General features: G+C 41.0%; 1 protein-coding gene across 3 annotated transcripts in view; it reads left to right on the top strand.

Moving 5' to 3' along the window:
- Positions 1-1,960: 1,960 nt before the first annotated feature.
- Positions 1,961-25,432, top strand: part of cntn5 (contactin 5) — a 116,642-nt gene continuing 93,170 nt past the window's right edge. For all 3 annotated transcript variants that reach the window (XM_047595213.1, XM_047595214.1, XM_047595216.1), the window contains exon 1: positions 1,961-2,382. The gene's annotated coding sequence lies outside the window, so the exon portion shown is untranslated. The remainder of the gene's footprint in view (positions 2,383-25,432) is intronic.

The raw sequence follows: 25,432 nt of genomic DNA on the forward strand, positions 1-25,432 counted from the left end.
CAGTTATGATTGGAGCACAATGCTAGCATCTTAGTGTCGTAGCTACAGAATAATGTCAAAAAGAAGAAATAAATGGTGTAAAGTTTAGTAGCATCTAGTGGTTCAAGTGTGTAACTACACACTGTGCCGATTAAGAAAGTTTTATTTAACAATAATTTATTTGCTGAGCGTGATACAAGTTCTTATGTCACGCATATCCAATATCCACTCCCACAAATGTTGATTTTAGCCTAGTTAGCGTGAATTCTGGAAAACACGTCAAGAAATGTTACAAAAAGTCGAGGACCAACCTGCTAGTTTGGTGAATGTATGAAATATGTACGAAATTAACATCATTATTATTCAGTAAACAAGGCTGAAAACAAAAACTTAAACACAAATATAAACAAAAATGTAAATATAAAAAAGAAGAAAAAGTCGTACATGTTCAGTGACATCTAGTGGTCCAAGACTGTAACTACACCTGTATCCATTTAGACTTTTTTTCTTCAATTTTTTAATTTCAATTTTTACATAAAGAATTTAAATGTATTGCCATTTACTTTTTCATATACATTTCTATAAATGTAATATATAAACATATTATTTGTACACATGTGCTGTATGTACCAGGGGGGTGTCAAACTCATTTTAGTTCAGGGGCCACATAAAACCCAGTTTCATCTCAAGGGGGCTGGACCAGTAACGCAATACTATATGAACCTATAAATAACGACAACTACGTACTCAGTATGTTATGAAAGTGTTCACATTCAAGGAACGTCCACAACGTTTACTGGAAAAATTGCAGTTAATGTCATCAGTGTAACTTTTGCACGTTTTGCAATTTCATGCCCTGAGCCAGATTTTAGAATAGAAAAATAACATTAATCCTTAAAGACATCTCCACTGCTACAAATGCTAATGGTATTAGCCTTGTTAGCGTAGATGTGCTAAGTCAGGGAGATGAGCTGATTAAATACTGCCATATACAAGCAAAAAAAAAAAAAAAACAAACAAAAAAAAACGAACAAAGGGCTACTATACGTTTTTGTTCTGCAGCAAAACCCTAGATAACATGCTAATGTAGTGTATTGTCTCTACGATGCAAATCATATATCTGGTGGCCATATATAGTCATACTTTCAGTTACTACCTTCAAAATAGAGGAGGTTGGCATGACATCTTTTTATGTTCATAACATCAAACTTTCTTAAATGGGTGTGAATTCATTCTTAAGTTAAAGGAATTAGCATCACTGTTAGCTAAACACTGTTGAAGACAAAGTTAGCCTTAGCCTTACAACTTTATTCCATGACTAATTAATTCATAATTCGAAAAATAAGGGACCGTTTAAAGAAAAAAGACAAAATACTACGAATATAAATAAATATTCATGTCTCCCTCTATTTTTGTATTATGTGTTAAGCCGACTACCAGGGAGGTAAATGAATGTTCATGTCTCCCTCTATTTTAGCATACAACTGAGCTTTGATGTCCTGTTTAGAAAAAAAATTGAAACCCCAAAGCGACAGGAAGAAAAAAAGTTTGTGTGGAAAAATATGAACTGAACTTTATTCAACCTCGGGGCCTTTTGGTTTGTTTTGGTTATTTGTTGTATTTTTGTTTTGTTTCTACTAGTTTGGGGACTGCATATAATCCTGATTTCTTCATTCTTGTACCTTTTCTGCATTTTATTTTTGTCAATATAACATAAATAAGTCATTCATTGTTTTTGTTGACATTATTATCAGCTTCCCTGTCTCTACACATTCTAGAGGAAACAAATATTCATACACCGGTTTTTAATGACGCCAAGCTTTACCATTTCCCACTGTCACACAGGGACCAGCCTGCAAACAGACAATCAGATAATGACCCCAGGCTGCTGTAGACGGAGGCAAACACTGATGCAATGCCACTCCTTATAACTAACTAAGGGCCACCTTTTTTTTTTTTTTTTTTTTTTTTTTAAGAGAGAGAGAGAGATGGGATGCTGCGCTGCAGAGAGAGAGCCTCAGCCGGCTGCAGCGGTGGAGGCTGACACACTGAGCAGCGACCAGACCAAACCTCCTCCTCCGTCCACCACGACGCACGGCGCCGGCGGAGAGCTCCCTGGAAGTGGACGAGGAAAGAAGCGAAGCGGGGAGGGAAAAAGAGCTCAACGCAGCGGCAGAAATCTGCTTGTTTTATTTTGTTTTTGCTTTTGTTTTTTTTTTGTTTTTTCACCTGAGGATGTGCTGTTTCCTGAGCGGAGACGGAGAGCGGGACTTCACTGGATATTGTTAACGCCGCTGCCGTCTCGCTTGTTTTGGGTCCACGCGGGGAGGAGAGACGCTACGGCGGCCGGCACCGGCACCAGCTCCAGCACGCGCGACACGGAACACCACTTCTTGTATTTCTGTAAGCGTTGAACTTTATTTCCGTTTTTTTTTTTTATCTCGGTCTGGCTGTGATGTGAACGCAGGTTGTTGAGAGAGTTGTGCTGACAAGGGGTGGTGGTGGTGGTGGTGTTGGTGATGTGGGGGGGTACTGCTGCCGATATCCCTGAACGCAACACCTAACAGGAGCTGAGGAGTTTGAGTCGCTGTCTCTCGTCATTGTAGTTTAATAACTTTCTCCCTTTTTTAAGAGTGAAGCATCGCAAATAAAACACGCCGGAGTGCTTCGTTAACACCTCAAAGCGTCGCAATGTGCTCCCTTGCCTTGAAGTTTTTCCAAATTAAAGGTGTCTCCACTGAACCCTGATCAGCCTGGAGAAGACATGGGCTTTGAAATGTGCTTAACACATATCCAGGTCTGAGGTCTGGCTGCTTTTGATAGCAACTCAAAGGGAATAGATTTTTGAATGAGAAGAAGAGGAGCTCACCTGTAAAGGGCAGATCTTTTTTTTTTTTTTTAAATTGTTGTTTGTTTTGTGTGTTTTTGTGAGTGCATCTCTTGGCTTGCAGAGCAGGAGGCTTCTTTCTAACACACCTCTTACCACACAAGTAGACCCACATGATTTGTCTAATCAGAGATATGCAAATTTCCCAAACTCTAATTTTGTGGCTTTGCTGCGGTTGAATGTTTAGTGTAATGTGTGACGGTTGCTGCTGACAGTTGGGTTGTGGCTTGGGGAGGGAGTGTGGAGGGGGGGTTCAAAGGCTCCTGTTTGATCTCATTGACTCGACTTTGTAAGGGCTGCGTTTGGAGGGATGCAAAGAGAGAAAAGGATATGATTCATTCCCGTTTTTTTTCTCTTATCTTGAAGTTTGTGTGACTTTCCTTTCAGTGACGGCAATTAGCGAAGAGGCGGCAGGCAGAATTAAGACGAAAAATACACCCTTTTAAAGGTCTGTGTGCTGTCAGCGAATCCACATCCTCGCCACTTTGGGTTTTCTTGATTCTTGACGTTGGAAAGAAAACAGTTTTATGCTATTTTAAGGAAGGTTTCTAATTTAAAGCCACTAATTGTGTCGCTACGATATTAAAATAGGGACCCGTGGACCAGTTTTCTACGGTCACCATGGAAGTTTGATGTAAATGATGTTCAAATCTAGTCTCGCACCTCGACAGCGGTGGGGCGTTCAAATGCAACATGTTGCTCAGAAGCTGACACTACATGGGTAGAAGTTTAACAGTAAATAGTGGTAATGGATTTTCAAAGTAAATACAAAAAGGAAATATGTTTCTGAATCATTTTGAGATTTTTGAACGCTGGTTTACGTAGAGGTTGTGTGTAAGAGCGCGGGGACGTGCTCAGAGAAAAGTAGCCTATTCAGTCTTTTTTTTTACTGCAGGCATTGTTTGAAGGTTTGGGCACATCCATCTCACTCTAAAGTAACCTACAGTTCACTGTGCTGTGGTCGTTCTGGACGATTTCTTCAGACCCGTTGTGAAGTCAGGAAATTCTAGCCGATTCAGCAAAATCTGTTGGCGTTCATTTTATTAGCTGGTAAATAATGTAATAAATTAAATTCATGGAGTGCACGTTAACCCGCTTCAAATTATATGAATTGTACTCGATGCAAAGTGGTAGAATCATGTAACCTCCATCATAGCCCTAATGCTGCCATGGTTTCCTGTTAGGTCCATTAGACCTAATGACAGAAGTATAACTCGAAGGCATGCTTATGATTTCAAATGGCCTATAATCCGCCATATACCGACGTACCATGTGCATATATAATTCATGAGACCTAATGTGCTTAAACAACTGTCACATCAGCCCATTTCACCGTTTAGTTTAATTTCCTGAACCCCTCTGAAAAAGTCTCACCTCACCATGAGATGTATAGCTGTCACCAGATGCCGTTATCAGAAGGAGATTCACCTCTATATCAGGGGAAAAGGCGGCGGGAATGTGCAGCTGTGTCTGTTTCGCTTGGCGCGAATTAGAGGTTACCCCCCGTCTCCATCTGATGTAAATCAGTTATTTGCTTGCGGTGCATGCTTTAAAATATTTCCAAATCCACGTGGGAGCAGGTGCGAGACGGAATGCAAATTTGTAGGACGGCTAACCTTGATTGAAATTAAATATGTGCCGAAGTTACAGCCGATCGTTCCCCGCTCGAACGCAACGATTATTGACGCGGCCTGACGGACGCGCGTTTAGGGTGCGGCTAATTGAAAATGACAACTCTGGCGAATGTTAGCCTTTGGGACTCTTGGAGGAAAAAAAAACGGGTATCAGAAGTGACAAGAGGGAGGCTAGGGATAGAAACTGTCTCACCAAGACAATGGCACCCAAGGGAGTCCTGTTTTCACCACCAGATCTGCGGCTGATAAATTGAGGGTGGTGCGTGTTGGTGCGCAATATGTCCCAGAAGAGCATTGGCTGGTTTATACAAAGACTGTAAAGTGGGATTGCAGTTCATCACTGTCGTGTGGAGTCATTCCCATGAATTTAAAGAAATGATGGGAAATTGTTGCGCATCCTGTAATATGTAAATAACATGTTTTTTCCGCTGTCCAGGGGGATGCAAGGGTGTAATTTTGTCCTCAAAACACAACAGTGACTAAAAAAGCTGTCCCCCCGGAAATCTTCCCTGGAAAGATTTGAGATGACGTGCATTTGTTGGATTTAGGAAATCTCTTTTAAGAAGTGTTGGAAATCCTGACAGTGGCAGACACTTCTTTACTTGGCTGCCTTCCTAACGGCCACTTTGTTTGTAAGGGAGGCCCGCTGGTCTAGCGGAGCCTGGAAGACAAACATCCCTCGTGACCCATCTGACAACTTAATTTATATAATTGCTTGGAAGCATCTGCGTAAGAAAGACCGAGTTTCGGCAGCCTCCTCCACTTGTCACTGTTATGAATGACTTGGATTTGATGTCCAATGAGTCAAACAGTCGCTCCCAAGTCGCCCCGACGTTGTCACGCCAAGGCACTTGTGAACGAAATAAGCCCCGTTAATTTGATTGCACCCTTCTCACGGAAAACAGCCGCGTACGTTATCTCCGTCTTGCATTTTTGCTCAGATCAGACCCTTGCGAAGCAGCCGGCGGGTTGTACAGCGAGTCCTCGCACCGTGACGAGCGTGCGCATCTGTTAAGCAATAATGAAATTAACACAAGTGACATGACGGCGTCAGCGCGGCGCTCGTCTCTCGTGATTTTTTTTGCGGCTTTTAGCAGGTGTTCTGAATGGCTGAAATGACTTGTTTTTGGTTAGCTAATGTCCCACAGCCTCGGGTTGGTTAATTATGCAGCCCCCTTTATCTGTTTGTCTTTGCGCTGTCCTCATTGTGTTAACTGAGCAAGTCATCCGCTGAGGCCCGCAGGCGTTGTCTGCTTAAATGGGTGGTTAAAAAATTGTTAAATGTTATTTATTGCGTGCGTGTAACCAGGCAGTATTGCGTTCGGCAGGGTTGAATATGAGATTAAAAAATATGCGGCTCTAAAGTCTCCTCCTATTAGCTGGTACCATAGTTACCAGCTAGTTTTCCGGGGGTCCAAGGAAGTGTTGGACTAGTTGTCAGGCCAACATATAATAATAGAATCTCTCCAGTGGCAGCCTTCCTCAAACCCATTACTCATGTGTTGAAGTAGGTGGTAGTAGGTTTGATTTGTCTTTGGAAGTGGTTTGTCAGCGGAGTGAACATCAAGTATTTGTGGAGATGGTTTGGAGAGAGTGGTAGTGGTGGTGGTAGGAAATAGCCCGAGGACGGAGAGTTTTTTTTTTTTTTTTTTTTTTTCTCCAGTAGGCAGCTCCTGATTTTATGTGACAGTAAAGGGCCTTATCTACCAGGGTACACGATGAAGCACAACACTCTTTGATTTTTTATCTCCCCAAACGTCTAACAATCTCATGCTCTGGACAGATTAGTGAGATGAAGGTGTAAAAATGGACTATGCCGGTTCAGGGGGGGGCGGGGAGTCAAAAACAGGGTCTAAGGCTATATCTGCATCATGCTGATAGTACAAATTGAAAGATTAGCTGAAATTAGGGACATACTTTTGACCTCCAGATTCAAGAAAGTCAAACGAAAAGAAAACAGATTTGTCTTACTGCGCGGTTTGATTCGCTTTGTAAACAAGTCAGTGTGTGGCGGACGGCGAATGGGGTGAAAAATGATGGCGCGCAAAGTTTGTGCATAATCCGTAGTTGAAATAGAGGCGCGAGTGTTTTCTTGTCCCCCAGTCGGCCACTATTAATTGCCTCCAAACATCTGTGGCTGCATTCTGCCTTCTATTTCATTTCTGCTTCTCATTAGAACGAACAGGGCATTGGTCCTCTGAAGAGCTAGTTAGGACCATTGTGCACCTTGTTTAAAACTGATTGCAAGTTAGAGATCTTAAGTAAGGACACACATAGATTTGTAAGGTTGGGGCTCCGAAGGCGTATAGGGAGCAAGCAACAACCTTGACAGATGAATGTTTATGTAACATTTATAGTAGGTAATTATGTAAAATCCGCTTTTTACAACTTGATCTTTAACCCTAGCGGAAATATCTTGTCTTCTTTGCTAGCTCATTATTCTCAAATTTCCGCTCATCTTTTTATAACGGTATGTACAAGTAGTGAGAGGTTTTCAGATGATTACTCGGAAGTTAAGTTGTGCCTTGTGGCTTTGTTGTCTCCATTTTGACTTCCGTGCTGTTTGTTAGATCACTTTTTAAGGCATGTTGATGTATTTTCTAACAGAATATAGGATGAAACGATACCGGTTATAAAGATGAACATGCTTGCTGTTGCCAAGCCTCTTAACCCGATGACCAGTCCTCCTCATTGTTGCCATCTGAATTTCTTGCCAGAGGTTTAGGGAGGTTTTGGGCAAACCTTAGTTACTTTCCATGGAACAGAGGAGTCAGTAGTCGAGTGTAAAGTCTAGGAACTCTGTTCTGTGGCAGCAACACACTCTGTTGACCATGAGCGGTTTCTCCATTAAGGCAGTCATGTGACGCACCGCCGAAGGGAGAAGGAAACAGTTTTTTTTTTTTTTTCTTCCCACCATATCCAACTATAATCTTTGGAAAGCTGTCAATAACTGTCGCTGTCATGCCTCTGACTATGGTCCGTGGAGAACTGCTGGCACGCTGCTTTAGCATTTTGCAAATCGCTGAGGTTATTTTATTTCAAAGTGCAGTCTGAATGACTTCTGAAAGTGCTCACCCCAACATGTAGAAAGCATGTTTTTTTTTTCCCCTAGCTCTGCATCTAGTTAGCTAGCGTTGAAGAACTTCCTGTGAAATGCAATGGGTCAGGAACATCTGAAAGCACTGGTCCTGCTTCCCATCTGATTTCAACGAGCAATCAGATGCCTGAATTAGCCGCACATGTGAACTAACTTTAATTTTACGAAGGTTTTCTCAATTGGTTGCTCCACTTTTTAGCGGATGTGTGCTCAAACGGGCGGATCTAAGTTTTTTCCCTTCTTGGTGTCATGCGGGGAAATAACCACTCCCTCCGGTAGTAGATACTGCCTTTGACCCGCCCCCCTGGATAGATGAGCCCGCCCTCTAAATTTACCAAGCGGGTGCCATTTTTTCTCCTTGCAAACCCATGGCAAAGGTACGAGCAAGGCAAAGGTTGGCTGCATCAACAAACCGTAACTTAACAGTTAGCAGAAGCTAGCGTTAGCTAGATGGTAGTAACTGTAACAACACATATAAACAAACTAAGTAACATATTCAGACACAGTATTTTTTACTAACCATTCAGAAACGTCCTGAACTTATTCAGGAAACTCTTGTTCTGGGTCAGAATCTGTTTCAAACTGGTGAGGTTAAACGATAGCATCTCTAAAAGCCATAGTCATAAATCCACCATAAACATTAGCGCATGGTGACACCTGCAGAAGCCACATCCTCTTCCCGAGGGGGACGTGGAGTAGGCGTGGACAGACACAGCTCATTAGCATTTAAAGGTACAGGCACAGAACGGGCCTTTTTCTCAGTAATGCTCACTAGAGTGACTTTTTGACTGGCTGAAATTCAGGACCAAGGCTGAATTTGGGATAATACACTTTGAAAAGCACTTTGAAAAATGATGTTGGACCTTTTGACACTTTTATGAAATTGTTGAAAAAATGTATAATATGGGACCTTTAACTTGTGTGTGTGTATGGTGTTTTTATCGGATGACGGCACAGGTATAAAACCAGAATTTAAAATGGTGCAGAGCAGCCGCTTGTGTGACGGCTGGTAAACAATGTAGTATTAACAGGCTGCATTTCAGTCACTATTTCACACTCCTCCAGGAAAAAAAAAAAACAAAATAGTGAAATAAGCACAGGTTTATTGGGAATTTGGTTATAATAAGATGAAACATATGCGATCACAGAAATTGGGAGAGAAACAAACAGATTTAGAGGGCTGACACTAGGCAGAATGGTGTCACAAATATGCAAAGTGGCGCATAACAGTTCTTCCTCAAACACAGAACAAAGCCTTGTCTTTGAATTTTGTTTTGATCACGGGCTGTTTTAATAAAAGCGCTTGCAGCACCCGGACTTTTAACAGAATTCTTATCGCACTTCCTAGAAAAACTGGAATAAATACCTCCTATCACTATTCATGCTAAAAATACAAAGGCTAGAAATTTTGTTGTTTTGTAGCAGTAACGTGACTGGAAGTGTGGAATACTCCTGGCTGTTGTTTTGTTTGGAAACGCTATGAAGGCCACTGAAAAAAATGATACTGCCTATGCCAATTAGAAGTGACCGTTAAGACCTTTAGGCGTCCTTTAGGACATTTACCTTTAGTGTGAACTAACTCAAGGTGAATCTGCACAGCTGCATCTCTTCCGACCCAGTGTGTATGTTTGAAAAGGAATCACCAATGAATCTGGCCATTCAAAGAAGAGAAACAGTGTTTTAGGGTCACCTTTCCTCAGCACTAAGCCATGCATCCTGCAGGCTCATGATGGGTTGCTGCGTTCCACTCTCATGCCTCCTTTCTCCCGAGAGATGAAATGTGTACGGAGGAATCTGTCAGAATACGACTTAGAGAGCCGCTCTGCTTTGCTCCGCTTGTGCAGTAGCTCCCCGTTCACTCTCTCGTGACAAACACTGGATTTATTCCACCCAAGTGAAGTGCATGTGTAAATTCGTCAGCATCGTTTTGTTACCCCCTCTTATAATGGCGCTCGTACGAGTGATTGGTCGACGGTTTTTATGTTTTCTATAAGTGACTTCCTGATGAAAATCTTGATCTGATACATTCATTTGACACAAAGTGAACCAGGGAACCAGGGAAATGTCCTCCAGATATTTGGATGATGTGAAGCTTCATTAGGCACGGGGATATGACGGAAGCACTGATGCAGTTTAGAGGAAATACAGGACAGGAATCTATTCTTTGACGCTTCCATTCTAAGCCACTATTGTGCGTTGAATGCTGATGTTTGGGTTTGCACAACTGCCTCGATATCAGATGTCTCGCTTGCTGCTCGGTGGCGTTATGACTGCAGCAACGGTCCTGGGAAACAAAGCGGGAGGAATAACGTCAATGCTTTTCAGATTTTAATTCTTTTTTGTCCGTCGTCCTGACGGTAGCCACGGCACAATTTCAATATGTGCGGTAATTTATTCACATGGCTGACATTTTAATTTAAGTCAAAGTTCAGCCTTCCTTGTAATGTCTCTTTGAATTATTAGCCCTTAATGAAACCATAAGATAAGCAACCTCTGAGCGATGGGCATGAGGCCGCCGGATTGTCTCAGTTTCCAGACGTCCACTCAATCAATACATGTGTATTATGCAGTATTACTTAATGCAGTGGAGATTCATGGTAGACGTGACAACATCACATGTAACAGCGAAGGACGGCGGAACAACATTTTTTTTTTAATGCAGATACGTAAATTGAAATGTTTCAAGTGACAATGTTCTCATCTGGGCCTTTAGAAGAGCATCTTCCAATTGGTCCGATTTTTGTTAATTAATCAGCCACGTAAAACATCTGCTGCACAGGAGACGCACTCGCACAGCTACAGCGTCTAGGTAATTTAATTAGTTGTGCTTCAGAGGGAGAGCATTTATTGAATGGTCTCATATGGTTTAAAGGACCTTGTTCTTTTTATTTATTTATTTATTTATTTCCTTTCTCACTCTGTTTATTGGAAGTTGTGCTTAATTAGTTATCAGCCATTTTCCATATGATTGTTATTATATGAAAATCAGATAAGCTGTGGCAATCAGGAGTCAAGGCCCTCGGTTCGTTCATGTATTTATTCCAGCCAGATGACGTTCTAGTGATATGATTATTCTTATTGTGAGTGCCTACAGATAATTATTACAGATGATTATAATTAGAACATATGATGTTATTGCCTACTTCAACATTTGACCTGCATAAAGAATGAGGGTTTACAGTGTATGTCTTGCCTTAACAACGGCACTTTAAACGTAGCTGCACAGGAAATAGTGTTTAACTCTCATTGTCAATGGCACAGCAGTTTCAGGGAGCAAGTGTGCACAGTTAATAATGATCAATTACTCAATGTTGCCCTTATAAAGGATCAGAACAGTAAAAAGTTTCATTTTAAATCACTTCAGTTTTTGCACTTTCAGAATCAGAATCGGCTTTATTAGTCAAGTATGCGTGCACACACAAAGAATGTGACTCCGGTCACTTCCCTCAGTGGTACTAGACAAGCACTTAAATAAGCATAAAAATACAAATGCAAGAAAATAGAAAAACTGTACAATATAAATTAGACTTTCAGAATGCCAAGTACATTTGGTTTAAGGTTTAAATACGTTGGGGTTTGGTTTGGGCCAAATGCAACCACAGTCTTTTACCAGTTTGTCCTGGACTCTTCTGCATAAGCAGAGGATGCAACAATGAAAGAGACGTGTTCATGTTGATGTACACACAAAGTACGCTGAATTGTCTTATTTCCTCAGTAAAGACCGATGTCTTTATTTATGTTTTATTCGATGTGATTTTCCTTCCGCCGCCGCGTGGATCCTTCCAGGATTTGTGCTGTTTGTGAGTTGAATTTGAGCCGAGTGTTGGACTGTTCATAAATTACTTTAATGCTCTGGAGTCCAGAGCCGTTTTTATATTTCATCTTAAAAATGGTTTACATTGCCGTGTTTGGTTTCATTCTTTTCAGCACAACCTCGCCTGTGTCTTTTTTACAATTATTTCATCATTTTGACAAACTGTATTAACACACTGGACCTAAAACCAGACTAAAACCATAAAATCTGTGTAGGAAAAAATTTGGAAAAAACATGTTTAACGAACCATTTTTTTCAACTTAGAATGCAAAGAGTAAATTTCAAAAGTTTATGTACAAATTTAGCAAACAACAAAGCTATCTGTAACTCTTTCCATTAAAATGCAGGAAACGCCTCACGCATTTTTTCAACCATTTACAACCATTTACAAGTCCCAAATCTCTTTGCCTGCAGTCACTCCCACAACTTTTCCCATTCCCTAGCAACCATTGACACATTATTTCCTGATTGGCTGATGGGATGCATTTTTCCACCAATAGGAAAGGGGCTGCTATTTATTTCTAGTAAGTCTAGTTTTACTTGGCCTATAAACACAATTTAAAAAATGGTGCATAGTTTGAAGTGAGCACTTTCTATAGAAGTTAAAACGGAGATCCAGTGATGCTGCTGCTACGTCGTCTTAAATTGGTCATGATGCTGATTTGGACGCACCGCCGCCTCCCCTTGACTCCAGAGGGTTAAAATCCAACTTAAATTAGACTCGAATTAAAAAATAAACATAAAACATGAGTAAAAAGACTCTAAAGTCGGGCTGCAGATAGATACATAAATAATAACTTGTGTTCTTGCAGTGAGTGACAGAGACTATATTTTCTTACGTCCCGACACACACGGCAAACAGCGCTGAAACAGCAGCACAGATCCATTAGTGACAGCAGCTGTTGTAATATTCTACTGGGCCCCAAATGGTGAAAATGAGATTTGATATCGAGTGCTGGCTTGAGATGCATTTTCATGTGTGGGCACTCGCACTTAAAGCTGGATACTTGTGATGTGATCACTCGGGATGCATGTTAATACCAGGTCTGAACAGAGGGCCACGGTGAAGGGCGGCCGGCTTATATGACCTGCGTGATACTTTTTACCACTCTTTTACTCTTATCAGCAAAAGAGTTAAAAAAAAAAGCCCAGAGAGACATTTCACAGGCGCGTCAAACATCTGCAGTCATTTAGTTTTCCTGAAAACCGCTGCTACACGGCCTGTATTGTTTTGTTTTATTTTATTTTTTAAATCTCCAGCAGCCTTGGCACAGGTGCCTCCCCCTATTTAAAAGGAACAACGCCGCTGGTCTTTACAAACAGAAATATATACGTCCTCATTTGCATACAAAGCAGGGACGTGAGGTCCAATTACAAGTGGACACTCGAGATGCGCGTGGAGATGTCAGGTGTGGACAGACGCACCGACGGCCGTCCACTTGGGATCAGACCGCACGCGACGCATGCTAATGATGCGAGCATTTGCCTCGGAGACATTTGTAGATGTGGTGATTTATGCATTCAGCAGGTGTGTACACAGGTAGTTCGAGAGACACTGAAAACAAAGGAACAGGGTAATTACTGCTGAGCTGTCTCAGGCACGTTACAGGGCAAAATACAGGGTGTCAGGCTCTCAGGTCCATGTTTTCCTCGTGCTTTATCTTCACAGATGCTGATGTTCCTCTGAGTAATAGAGGCGTAAACATTTTTAAACACAATGGAGTGGGGACAGTGTGAGTTAGTGGTGAGAAACTCTTTAACACGTCACAGATGCCTGCACCACTGCGTAGAAAGGTAAAATAAACAGAAAGAGCACACGCATCACAGTGGACGCAGTGTTTGTGTTGTTCCTACAGCTCTTGACAGGGCGATGAGTCCTCCCCTGAAAAAACAGCTGATCTTGCCACACCGGCCCTAATTAAAAATGTATTGAAAACAAAGCAACGAAATGAGCGCGCACGCTTTTACTGCTGAGTCAGGACCTTCACTATTTGAAGCTTTTGGCAAATAAGTTGTCAAAGCCAGGAGGCTAATCTACATCTGATATCTCCTGATGCCGCGTGTTTACTTTCGCAGCGTATACCGTGCATCTTCTGGAAGTTTTTTTGGAATTTTATCTTATCTCCTTTCCAGGTTGCAGAGACGTTAACGAGGCTGCTACTCAAAAGTGTTTATTCCAGATTTCAGCCAGAACCTCTGAGCTGTTTGAGTAACTGTTAGAAGCTGAGCAGTAAACAAAGTTCAGTGAAAAGTTTGAATATACGCTACCGGTCAAAAAAACAAAACAAGTTTTTAGCAGTTTTTGTTGCAGAAGTTCCCAGAAATGTGTGGCACTCTTCACTTCTGTCCAGTTCATCACAAACTCAGCTCCGTGGGGTTAAAGTCTAGAGACTGGGCCACGGTCCACTCCATGTTTTCAAGCATCTTGTTTTTATCCTGAGGTAGCTCTGGTAGAGCTTGGGTTAAAGTTTTGGGTCATTATTTTGCTGTAGGACGAAGCCCTGACCAGCTATACCAGAGGATACTATGTGCTGTTCTAAAACTTATGAACCGTAGAGTACATTTTGTTTATTATTTACACATTAAAAAAAATATATAGAGAATTCAGTTCTGGATTTAGGTTTAAGAAAACACTTGAAACCCAACTCTAATTTGTAGTTGGTGCTATTTGGAAATGCATGAATTAATTTAGTCTTAAAGTACATGTTTTCCTATTTTTCTGCTTCTTAAGAGTCAACAAGAGTTGAGTCCTAATTTGTGAGTTGTGGCGATTACAAGACGTTGACGCTAAATGATCATGTACCACGTAACCTCGGCTTTGAGACGACGTGATTGAGTCAGAGGCCGATGGAAACGTCTGCTACAGTTAACTGTTGACCTGAAGCAAAAAGCAGATGTTTCCCACATGTTCATGGTCACGTTGACAGCGCGCTCGGAGCATCAGGTGAAACCAGACGGAGCGACACCGGCTCCGTCCGTACGACGGCGACGTTTATTTACGTTCTGCTTGTTTCACTCAGAAATTACTGAAGCGGGAAACACAGAAGACGGTCGCAAAGCGACGGGCGACGAGCAAGTCGCTTTAAGATTTAAAAATGCATGTTTAATGTTAAATATTTACCCTCTTTTTTTCTTTTTTTGTTGCCCTCTATTTTTATCTGCACACCATTTTTTTTCTTCCATGTGCAACAACCATGACCACAAAAATCCTTCTGATCCTGTTTTCAAAGTAGCCAAAAAGACTTCCAAGAAAAGTTAAATTATTTAAGCCATGTTGATGATGTTGCTTTCTCATTAAGCCTAATATTTTGCTCCAATTTATTTTAAATTATTATTTTGAAGCAAAAACTTGGTGCACCATCATCTCATCTCATCATGCACTTTAACTGTTATCTATAATTTATCGCTACTGTTAACTGATAATAAGAATAAACACTGAAGCTGACGATGACCTGCAAGTAGCATCAGTGTGTTTTCCGTAGAACAGAGGAAGACATTTCATCACCTAGGGAGCCGTACTGTGGAGATTACATTCAAATAAACTGAGAATTAACTACGTCTATAAATTATTTCCACACATGTGCCATCGGGACCCTACAGAGTTGAGCTGGGAATAAGCTCGGGACAAAGTAACCCACAGCAACATTTCATTGGCTGTTGTGCTCCACTTTCCAGCTGTGACTGACCATTTATTAAAAGTACTTATCGCTACTGCAGCACATTACTATGAAAGCTGTTTTTTTTTTAAAAAAAAAGCACCTTTACCACCAGCTTCCATTCTATGGGCCGCACTATGGTTACCATAGCAACGTGTGCCCCTTGATTCGAGCAGGGGAAATCAGGTCACGTTATTACTGTGTTTGATGCGACCGTTACTCCACTCCACGGATCTAATAGTTGATTTCCTCTTTCCAGACAGTGACTCTGCGTGTGCGTCGCGGGTTTCTCACCTTAATTGTCCGCATCCAGACAACAAACGTGAATCAGAATATGAATTTTAAGCAGGATTAAATGCCTTTCTGCAGCGATCGTCCCATTAAGAGCTTCCCGTGTTTTCTGTTTGTCTCCTAACGTGTCGTCGGGGGAAACAATTTGCTTTGTCTTTTTCGTTCTGCAAATCGGTCCACGAAGAGCTACTTTATTCAATAAAACATCGATGAGTTCCTCGGCTCAGTTGTTTGGATTAAGATTGATTCGTGTTAAGTAGTAGAGGAGTTAACGGCGCTGACCGGGGCTGCGGAGATGCTGCAGCGAGCCTTCGGAGAGACCCCTCTTGTGCCACATTGCGTTCTCATTAAATCTCAATTTTCTGCCGAGCTCATTTAAAGCATAATTGTGTGACACTTGGAAACTGCCACAGACCGATTGCAGTGCGGAAGATTCAGGTGTTTGTGTGTGCGTGCAGAGGCAGCACAAAAAATAAAATAAGAAAGATGCTTGAAACATCATGGATGGAAATCTGTATGATACTTAACATACTGAACGCTTTATTCGTATCTGTGTCAGATGCAGATTCTTATGACAAAAGAACAGCAGTTACAGCTGGATATACCTGGATGATGTGTTGTTTAGTGTTTTTAAGTCACTGCCTGTAGCAGAGCAGCGTTTTGTCACAGTTTTCACGTTAGGATTGATTAATTCATACATATTCTCTGAGGAATGAAAAACCTGAAAATAACCAGAGATACGCTTTTAGAGATTTTATGCCCTGCGGCAGATTTACGTGTCACACTTTACGTGTCTGTGTTTCAAGAAAGAATTTTAATTACAACAATTAAGCAAATGCTAAATGTCACTTCTATCAAGCTGCAAATCATGTTTTATTGGAAGATTTAAACCCCAACACACCTTTTGTGCCCCTGATAAACATCTTTCACCCAATAACGCCCATTTATGTTTGTGATGACAAACATCTTACCCACTGACATGCCTTTAATGAGGGAATACATAAATGTTTGAAATTAAATCTGACTTGCCGTTCAGGCCGTTCACCCTCCTTGAGCTTTCCACTGTGTGAGCACTGCAGACAAGTGCTCTTCTCCTTGATTGTAACGGTTGTAAACGGCTGAACTTGCTCATTTCAATATTCAAGGTTAAAATGAGTCCCTGGTGTGTGTTTTTTTTTATTTTTTATTTTTTATGAGAAGGGTCAATTGCCCCATTATCCTATTGTCACCCACGTGCATGTTTTAAATAGAAATTCACGGTTGAGACATTTGAGAGAGTTGGTGAGCTTCAAGTGCGTTAGTTTGCAGTTGAAGATTTTCCTCAATACGTAGACTCACCGTAGACTGTACATCGGAAACGGCTCCTCAAAAATGAAGCTAAAGTAAGTAGAGCTCCCCCTGGTGGCTGGCTGCATTATAGCTCATAAGCTCCACCCCCTCCATGTTAGTAGATGGGACTTGGGCCGAACTAAAACACTAAAATAAACGTCAGATAATTATTTTTCAAGGATGGTTTCTGTCATTTCAGGTAGTTAATATAATGTTGATGCATGTTCAGATCAGACGGCCATTCATCAAGTGGCCACTTGAGCCTGGCTCCAAAAGAGAGCGAATCCCCATAGACCCCCCATGTTAAAAAGCCCAACCTTACAGTAATATTAAATGTTTATAGCCTGTTGAGACCAAAAAAACGATTTTGGTCTCAGTAGTTTATTTCACTATTCAACTGTACAGTGAATGATTTTTTTTTTCTAACTTTATTAAGGTTTAATATTCTGCATAATTAAGGGCGTTACTGTTTTAAGCTATGAGTTGGGTGGGCGGTTCTTAACAGCCAGGCTGCTTTAGCTCCACCCCAACATAACCTCCATGTCCATATTTGGAGTATCGATTGCAGGCTCCACCCATTTCGGGCTTCATTTTTGAATGAATCCAATGGGCGACGTCACGATGACACTGACTGTATATACAGTAATTTTTTTGGATGAGTTTAATTTTAATTAGTTATTAAATGCTATAGAAACAGAATGTGACATAATGGCGACTACCAGTTGCCATGCCAACCGCTCCATAAAGCGGTCACGTAGAACAGTTTTTTTTTTTTTAAATTGAGTATAGTGTATAATCCTATATTTCCCTGTATCTGGTGGAGGTAAAGCAGAGCATAGTAATATTTAATGGAAAAGCGACTTAGTCTGGTGGAAGTGTAGGCGGGTCATCGATATCGCGGCTCTGCATGGCTCCACTCTCGCACCGTACTTGCCAAACTTGCGAAATGGGAAAAATGGCTCCAGATTAGCCAATGCAATGCAAGTGGGGACACGGTGTCCATATTTAAACAGTGTACGGTACCCGCCCTGTCTGACACGTGGCACCTGATGCTCACATCTGCAAATAGCATAGCCTTGTTATTCATGCAGTGTTGTGAAAGAGCCTGACTCTCATCGTGAAGCAGGTGCAGGGAGTTTTACGGCTGTAGTTTCTATTAACGACACCCTACAACATAACAGCAGCAGGCTTTATTCACCGGTTTCTGCAGACAAACACTTTATTGGTTGTGTCTAGATGTGGATAAAATAAGTAACTACACCGTGTAATAGAGTAATGGGATGTATCCTAGTATAATACGAGGAATAGTCTTTAACTGCTGTAGACTTTCTTGGGGAACTCCAGTGAAAAGCAGCTGGCAGGTGTCTATACCTGTCAGGTGTCTGAATTTGATGTGATGTGGATTTAAGAGTCCTGTGGGAATGCTTTTTACACTTTAGACTGAAATGATCTTACGAAGCCGTGTGAGCAAGATCGACACTTGGCGCCGGCACTCGGCAGCTGTGGGTGTTTGGCAGATTTTTATTTCTCTTACGTAATGTCCCATAATAATATGCATCCATTCATTTACATCTTAATTAAGTAAACGATCAGATTTCCCGTTTATTTGCTTCATAGTAACAAGCGTGGCATAGCGCCAATAAGAAAGAAATAATAATAATAAAAAAAAAAAACTTGAACCTGTTTCAGATTTGTTGTTCTTCTGCCTGAAGCTAAAATCACAGGTTTATTTATTTATTTCCAGAATATACTACTATTGGGGTTAAAACACAAAGATAAACAGAAGACAAGCCCTTGGTGCGTATCTTCCCGAAACTAGTAAATATGACACCTTCGGAGATCCCTTGGGAAATATGCACAGCTCGGAGGAGCGGGAGACAATGCTCACAAATTACAAACAACAGAAAAGCGAGGGGTGCTTTCTCCCACGGGAACATGTTTTACTCAGCTAAGTGGGTTAGTATGCATACATTGTATACACTTATAGAGAATGTAAAGTAAATGTATAACTAATTAAACGGGACAAGTATTTTCCATGTTTTTAATGTAGCTGTGAAATACTCACCCTTATAAAAAAAAAAAAAAAAAAGAGAGAGATCTTTTAGAAGCAACGCGCTTATTACGATCAAATGGTCGACTTTCAAATTAAATTTGGACACGCAAAGTGAAGGGAATCCCAAGATGCTCGTTAGATCCAATGAGCCAGACGAAGGTTGGCTCCCCGCTCCAGCTCAGGTGTTGCTGGAGGTTAACACACGTCATTCACAGCGCTGAAGGTATCCTGGCGCCCTTGCCGCTCGACAGTCTGCTTTTGCTGCGTCACAGATGGCAACGGAGCGCAATAATGCGCTCTAAAGAAATGAGACCACTCCAGACGGACTAGCGCTAATCACGTCAAATTGTATCATCGCACGCTGCACCGTTTAACCCACCTCTTTGTTGGTGGCATAGAAGTTCACGTGGAAATAGAAAAAGAATGATTGCTCTATAAATGAGTGATAAGATAGTGAAAGGACAGGGAATACATTTCTGGGGTTTAGAGCTTTGTCCTTGCGCATCCATCAACATCTGACCTGCTCCTTCCAGAAAATCATTGTGATAACATAATGGTCTTTTCTCTGCGCTAACTGGGCACCTAATGTCACCTTAAAGAGTTTTTAAGCACTGTTTTGTTTAATTAATCAGACAATTCTCGTGTTCTTAATTTGTTTAATGTCATGCATCAAGTGAGCGGAATTGTCTCCCGGAGTGAGTTGCCGCACTTCAGCGGAGAGAACAGGTAGCGATAGGTTGAGCAGTGTCAGCGGCGAGAGTGATTCTGTTCAAACAACGTCTGGAGTCTGGAAGCGATAACGCTAACTGCGTTTACCGGGGAGAGACTATCTGCCGTAACACTGCCAGGCACAGGAACACTGTGTATGTGCGGACCGGTTATCAGCGTCTTCTCCATTAACTTTACGGGAGACAAGAATAACACGTGTAACCATGGTTACCGTTACACGGCAATGGCGAAAGCTGGCGTCTCAGAAAGACACTAAGAATTTATTTAAAAAAAAATAATGAGGGTGCAATGTTTTTTGTTTTGTCGGCTAAAACAAAACTAACCTAATCAACATAAAGTTGCAAAATTAACATTGGTAATATGATGGTTTACCAAATTGCCCGTTCACTTAAATCTGTAGGGAACGTCGGTTCTATGTGTGATCACGATAGGAACAAAGCCATTTAAATGCTATAATAATTTGTGCATATTACATGATAATAAAAATTGAAAAAAAAAAAAAACACTCGATATGAGAAATTAAATGTTAAATTTCGAGCATAGACCATTTATGTTGGCACCTCATTAACACCCAAAATGACTCCAAAAGTCTTCTCAGCTCTTTGCCAATTGTTTGTGCAAGCAAAGCAACCATCTGTATTTCATTATTCTCGAGTTATCACAATTTATCTGACGTGTAATCCCGTGGCTTGGGAATTACTGAGGCAGAAATGTTTGCTTTGATTGCACAAATATGCACAAACAGAGTGTAGATTAATGAGTCATCACTTGGCAGTTAAAGTCATCTTAATCTTTTCCACCAACATATTAGTAAATGTTGGGGAAAGGGGGGAAAACACTGGATCTGATCTGGTAATAAATTCAGATGTGTTTCCTCTCAGAAGTTTTACTCGCGCTTGTTTAAGTTGCCAGCTGAACCGAAATTGACTGTGGTTTCTCAAATCCCTGAGAAAGTTTTTAAAAACTTTTTAGATCAGCAGGAGAATTTACAAACGTCTCTAGTGTTAAAAGTCTGATCTGACATCCAAGAAAAGCAACTTTCACCGAAACTTCTGTACATTGGCCAATAACATATATCTGATTCCAGTTAATACTCACTCAGTTTCACAGCTAATGCATGCACACGATGATAACGGGAAGAAAATGCACAATATTGCGTGGCACAACCAAACGGGGGAGCTTCAGTCAATCCCGAAGAAACTCCTGATCTTAGTTTGCTTTAGGGCCGGGCGCATCGATCTAAACATCGATAGGGGACATAAGGCGAGTATCAGTATGGGATTGATACTTTTGTTCCAGTTTGTATTCTATATGTCCAGTAAATTACTCCTCACAGACTTCACATTTGAGTGAAGCTTCTCCATCCCCACCTGCAGCAAAAAGATGGGATGTGGAGAGAGAGTTTGAAATGCGTCGGTACTCGGAAGAGAAGGCAAAAGCGTGGGATGCAGACCACCTTCTGAGCAATTTAAATATATATATATATAATTATTTTGCACTTAAATGTACCCAGAATATAGTATTTAAAAAGTCTATGGTGTTGATTTCTGCGGTGTCTTTGAATACTGGTGCTGTGGTGCTTAATTGATTCAACCTATAGTTCTACAACGTCTCTCACGATAATTACGTTACTGACAAGGTAGACATGTGTGTCACCTTGACCGCTTTTTTGCTGAGCTTCATATGATCCGTTGTTGTGCTGATGGACATGTTTTTATTTTTATCTTTTTTCTTTAGTCAGGATGATGCCAAGATGCAGTCAAATCTTATGAATATTATAAGCTATAGTGTGTTTAGAGGTTATTTTTAAGTCGCACAATCTTTCTAAGGACTTGTAAGTTTGAACTGAATCCCAGAAGAGAGCACGTAAACACAAAGAAGCAGCAAAACCTTTTAAGGAATGAATATGTGCATACCCCTACAAGTACCTCTAGGCCAGTGGTTGGGGCCAAGTGCAGTTTTTGTGGTTTCAATTTATGCACGTTTTACTTATTTAGGATATTTTACATTTTTCATATTCTAATTCCACTGTCTTCATATTCTTAAGAATGAAAAGTTCATCGCTCATTGGAAGGGTGGACTTGCATTAGAATGCATGAAATGATCTTTAAATGGAAAGTAGTGTAATTTATCAAAATCATTTTTGGGGCGCTGCGTTGTCCGACAAATTTGACAAGCTTGCGTACTGCAACTACCGCCCGCTGCTGTTACCAGATCTCGTCTCAGCTTGGCTTTTACTGCGGGTGCAAGTTCTTGCCTGAATTGCTCACAGGGCAGTTTGAGAGTGTGAATATTTTAGGAAGTAAAATTTGTCACTACTGCCCTAAATACTCATTAACATGCACATGAATATAGTGTGATTGCAGTGCATAAAGAAGAAAAAAAAAAGAAATGGATTTATGTGCCATGGTGACACTGCTGGATTTTTATGCAACGTTTCAAGCTTTAAAGTCTTCATGACAGTACATGATTCCCTGGTGGCTATTCTGAATGTCAGTACGCAGTAAATCCAGCATTAAAATGACTTTGCATTGTAGTAAATTTAAGAAAATGGCATATAATATAACATCAACACGAGTTGTTTGACAGTAATGGAACAGTGAATGGAAAGAAACAGATCTGGTGCAACATTAACAATATAGTTTAAGAACCTTAAGTGTTTTTTGGCCAGGTACATATAATTTATTGGTCTCTGAAGAGGTGGCTGAAAGGACTTTGTGGATGCTGGTATAATGACATGGCATGTGAAGCTGAAGGTTAAGTGTTTGCACAAACTTAAGATGGTGTTTGGTGTTTTTTACTAGCATACACTGATAACAAAAAAGAAAAAAAAACGGTGCTCAAGAAACTAAAAATAAGGCAAAAGTGACTCACTTCTGTGAGTAAAGTCAAATTGTAAAAGTTAGTTAACATCATCTGTAATTGCATTTACTTACAGAATTAATGTTACTACAAAAAGTTGCCTTACTTTTTTAAAGTGGATGGATCACCGTATGTCTATCAGTGCATGGCCGACTTACAGCTAGAACCCCTTGCTAACGATGTTAGCTAACGGCTAACGTACGTAGACGAACGTTACGCGGAGGAAAAAACACATTTCTGCTTACTTTAAATTACAGTAATTTGCAAACGTTAGCTTGAAATTAGCCAACATTAGTTTCACATAAAAAAGTCTTTTGAAGCCACTCGCTATTGAATCCAAATTACATCAAGAGTCTCCAGTTATTTTACTGTTTCATTTCTGCAACGATATAAAACCTGAAAGACTGCAGTAATTAACTAATTATATCACTGACATTAACTTAATTCTTCCCTTAAACTCCAGTTCCAATTTCTTCTTTTGTGGAGCTGGTTGTTTGGTGGGATTACCCAGAATTCATTACATTGGGCCGCCGTTGGAGCAGAGTAAATACAACCAGCAAATTGTGTGTTGTGGGGTTCTAAATAAGATTTGTTGAGCCATTTACATATAGCTTGTTAATGAAAAAAATCTAAATGACCAATTCCTTTGTTGCTTTATATCTACACAGGGACCAGGTTTTCTCCTAAAAAGCTCAAACCAAACAGCATTCTCCTCCATGTTAGGTAAAGGTGGGCTGATTGATGCGCCTGAATCATACACGGTGGTCCTTTAAGTTTAACTTTACATAGTCGCGATCAATATTATCAAAAACTTACAAGAAAACCTCCACTCATAATTTATTTGTGAAAGGAATTGTCCGCCTTTTTCCATAGATACACTAAATAACTCTGTGCCCTTTCCGTGATGCCCAGCTGCTCCAGAGAAGACAAACAATTTGGTGCCTTACTCCACCCTCAGACAACAAATTACTGTCCTTTCACCGGGCTCAGTGCGCCGTCCCTGCATTGATTCTTGAAATGGTGATGGATTTTAACGTTGCGAGACAGTGCAGTTCGTGATGGCACAGGGTGATGGAATATCCCTCACATTTACAGCTCTGACAATCTGCATCAATAATCATCAGACGGTCAAATACTGAGAATGTGTTGCATTTTATTTTATTTTTTTAATGGGAGAGTGATATGGAAGTAGGGAATGTATGCTTACAATCCCTCTTAACCTACTTTTCCATTTCATCTCAGCTTGGCCTGAATTTCTTCACATTTCTTCATGCATGTATGTGCGACACCTTTGCTTGGTCGACTTTGAAGTGTCAGTTTCTTCTCATTTTCAGCCTTCTCCACGGACACATAAGCATTGCAGGCACATACTTAATGCTCGCTTTTTCATGGCGACAGCCAGGCAGCACATGTAATTTTACCACTGTGAAAGGGGGTAGCTCCATTCAGGTGTGTTCTATCTCGTGGCGTGGACAATAATTACCTGTGCTGCTCTTCCCTTTGGTAATTGTCTTTTGATTGAGGTCATCAGGACAATTAAAACCATTGAGGGGTGAAAAGTGGCAGCAGGAGACTTTAGACAGCGAGGCTAGGTGGTAGAGAGGATGAACCAAACACGTAGAGGAGATAATTGTGTGTCGGAGGACCCAGCGAAGTCGGAATAAGACACTGCGCAGAATGGCATTGGCTTCACCGCAGTTAATTACATGCCTTTTTCAGAGATCTGTTCAAGGTATCGGTAAGTTGTCATCAGCAATCGAGGCAGTGTAATTCTGCTTTGAAGAGTTATGTCTGACGTGTAGTGGATTCACTTTAGATCAAAAGTAGTGTTTCTTTTCTATGAATACAAACAAGTGTTTGTCTGAGACTAAATTAACCTTGAATTCATAATTTCTACCCAAAAAATGTCAAATAAAACTGAATACGTGAGTTCACTTGTTTGCTGTGGGCACTTTAGTCTGATCGCTGCAAATTTGTGACACACTGGTTTATCAAGACACGTCACTCGGCAAAGTCTAGCCAAAATCGGGTCAGTAGTTTCTGGGACGTCTGAGGAGACAGAGATGGATAAACTCTTCCAATAATGAACAGGAAACTGTTTCTGAACATTCACGCGTCGCTTGCGCCACAACCATCAGCTGAATTTCAGGCCACAGTTAGACAATATGCACTCATCCCCGGGAATTCCTCCTGCACCGTGTGACAATCGCATTTAGTGTTTTTATTTTCACTCGTAAGTCTCTGTGAATGTCATCAGAGAAGCGTGTTCTCTCGCGAACATACCACAAGCGGTAAAAGGGTGCATGAGTAACATTTTCCGGTGCTGGAGCTTTGTTAACTTAACGTGGCAGATGGTTTGTTACACGGAACCATCTGAGAACATGTCCTTGGAAGCGGTTTGCAAAAGCGGCAGGTGTTTTCATAAAAAATACGTGGCAGTTGATTGGACAAACCATCTGTCCTTCACCGACTATTACGGGATAACGTCAACCAATCAGACCAACGAACCGTGTCACGTCGTACGGGAGTGTAGAAGAGGAAACACGATGAGACTGCAGCTCGAGGAGCTAAGCCTCGTCACTGATAGACTAACATTAGTGTTCTCTTTAAATGGTTATCTAGTGATGTTAACTGCGCTGAAGGCACCACCTCACATGATCTCAGGGGAAAATGGACTTTATTTAAACCAGAGTAGGTGGCTGTGATGCACCTGCAAGCTGCTGTGCAAACCTCCCAGCAAACTAAAAGAGAACGAAGGGGTAGAAAATGAATGCAGTGTAACTTGAGAAACGATAAAAGAACAAAACAGAAGGGAACTTGAGGTGATTTTTTATTTTTTTTTTTAACTGTCACCTTTAGGATCCGTCAACTGTTGTGTGGAAGCTAATGTCGGCCTCGAGGGCTAAAGTGTTTGCTGTGGCTTAACAACACCGCGAGCAGTTCCCTGCCCTTGTTGACCCGTTTCTCTCATTAACCGTCGTGTGTCAAAAATCCTAACTATTAAACATATCTCATGTGTTTTGCCCTGATGGTTCTTTGATCTGTTCAGGAAGTTTAAGAGAATATCTGGAAATCCTCCCATTCCCAGATCATCTGGGCTG

The sequence above is a fragment of the Mugil cephalus genome, chromosome 9 (assembly GCF_022458985.1).
Source record: "Mugil cephalus isolate CIBA_MC_2020 chromosome 9, CIBA_Mcephalus_1.1, whole genome shotgun sequence".
NCBI lineage: Eukaryota > Metazoa > Chordata > Actinopteri > Mugiliformes > Mugilidae > Mugil > Mugil cephalus.